Here is a 2,517-nt window from a genome sequence, read left to right as displayed (position 1 = left end):
CCGACGCACTAAGCCGCGTAGAATCAATAACGTGTCCCACGACTGTAGATTTCGCAGCGTTGGCAAAAGCTCAGTCCCACGATGAGTTTATAACAAACAACGGATCGGATAACATTCAGCTGAAACACATTTGCTTACCTAACTGTAACTATAATTTATATTGTGAATTATCAACAGGCAATGTTCGTCCATATGTACCAAACAAACGTAGGATAGTTTTTGATAGCGTACATAACCTTAGCCATCCGGGAATAAGAAACACACGTAAATTAGTTAGTTCAAAATTTTTCTGGCCAACCATGAACCGAGATGTAGGTTTGTGGGCAAAAACATGTATTCAGTGTCAAAGATGTAAAGTCAACAGACATACTTTGTCTCAGCTACAACAGTTTCCTGAATGCGATAGGTTTGAACATATTCATGTAGATATTGTTGGTCCTCTTCCAACAACAGTGGATGGTTATAGATATTTAGTAACTCTCATAGATAAGTGTACGAGATGGCCTGAATGTTTTCCAACTAAAGATATAACAGCTGATACGGTAGCACGTGTAGTTTACCAGGGTTGGATAGCACGTTTTGGATGTCCACATACGATAACTAGCGACCAAGGTCGTCAATTCGGAAGCGATTTGTTTAACCGCCTTATGCGTTATATGGGTGTGAATAAAACAAGAACTACACCATATCACGCACAATGTAACGGTATTCTGGAACGTTTCCATAGATTTTTTAAAGCTGCTCTTTCAGCTCGTTTAGATAACACTTCTTGGGTAGAAGAGTTACCAACTGTAATGTTAGGTCTTCGTGCAGCACTCCGTAGTGACAGTGGAGTAAGCGCTGCGGAAATGGTGTACGGCCAAGCGTTAAGGTTACCCGGAGATTTTTTCGACACTACGAAAACTCAGGTATGCAATCCCGAAACATTAGTTGAAAGGATTAGAGATACTATACATACATACATACATAAAATCACGCCTCTTTCCCGGAGGGGTAGGCAGAGACTACCTCTTTCCACTTGCCACGATCTCTGCATACTTCTTTCGCTTCGTCCACATTCATAACTCTCTTCATACAAGCTCGGCGGTTTCGGGTACTTTTGACCTGACCCTTTACCAGGACGTCCTTAATTTGATCAAGATACGTTCGTCTAGGTCTTCCCACTCCGACCTTTCCCTCCACACTCTCCTTGTATATCTGCTTAGTCAACCTGCTTTCATTCATCCTCTCCACATGACCGAACCATCTTAACATACCCTTTTCTATTCCTGTAACTACATCTTCTTTCACATCACAACATTCCCTTATCACGCTGTTCCTTATCCTGTCACTCAATTTCACACCCATCATACTCCTTAACGCTCTCATTTCCACTGCATTTATTCTGCTTTCATGCTTCTTTTGCCATACCCAACTTTCACTCCCATACATTAATGTCGGGACCAACACGCCCCTGTGCACAGCCAGTCGAGCCTTTTTGGATAGTTTCTGACTGCTCATAAAGGCATGCAAAGCTCCATTCACCATGTTCCCCGCGTTCACTCTCCTTTCAATATCACTATCATACTTGCCATCTGATGTAAACTTTGATCCTAGATATACAAACTCTTTCACTTGCTCCACTTTTTCTCCTCCAATCAAAATATTACATGCTGTCATTTCTTTCTCCATTTCAAAAACCAGTGTTTTAGTTTTACTTACGTTCACTTTCATTCCCTTCTCCTTTAAAGCCTCATGCATACAGTTTACCATCTCCTGTAACTCCTCCGCTGATGACGCCAGTATAACCTGATCGTCGGCATAGAGCAGACATTTGACGAGTAACTCATTCATCCTTAATCCACTTTTAGACTCTTTCAAATCTGTCAAACAGCTATCCATAAATAGGTTGAACAGCCACGGTGACGCAACACATCCTTGCCTAACGCCTTTCTCAATCTTAAACCACTCAGTGTGCGCTCCGTTTATCCTGACACAAGCACTCGAATCCTCATATAAGGATTTCAGTGCTCGTATTAAGAGACTGCTCACCCCATGCATAGAAAGTGCTGACCACAATTCATTCCTCTCAACTCTGTCATAGGCCTTTTCCAGATCTACGAATGTGCAATAGACTTTTTGACTCTTGGCCAAAAACTTTTCGGCTATGCACCGCAAGGAAAAGACCTGATCAGTACATCCCATTCCCTTTCGAAATCCCGCTTGAGCATCCCATATTTTGTCATCAGTTTCATTCCTGACTCTATTAATCAATACCTTAGCATACAATTTGCCGACGACGCTAAGCAGGCTTATACCACGATAATTTTTGCAGTCCAGCTGTGACCCTTTTCCTTTGTAAAGTGGCACGATAACAGCCTTACACCAATCTTTTGGTACTCGGCCGCTTCTCCAACACAAATTGAAAAGGCAGTACAACTGACTAGCTACTACGCCTTTTCCTGCTTTAAGCATCTCGACCGACACTCTATCACACCCAGCAGCCTTTCCCGCTTTCATACTCTTAAGTGCTTCCAC

This window comes from Amyelois transitella, chromosome W (assembly GCF_032362555.1).
Source record: "Amyelois transitella isolate CPQ chromosome W, ilAmyTran1.1, whole genome shotgun sequence".
Taxonomy (NCBI): domain Eukaryota; kingdom Metazoa; phylum Arthropoda; class Insecta; order Lepidoptera; family Pyralidae; genus Amyelois; species Amyelois transitella.
The sequence above is the reverse complement of the archived record's forward strand: the minus strand, read 5'-3'. Positions refer to the sequence as shown.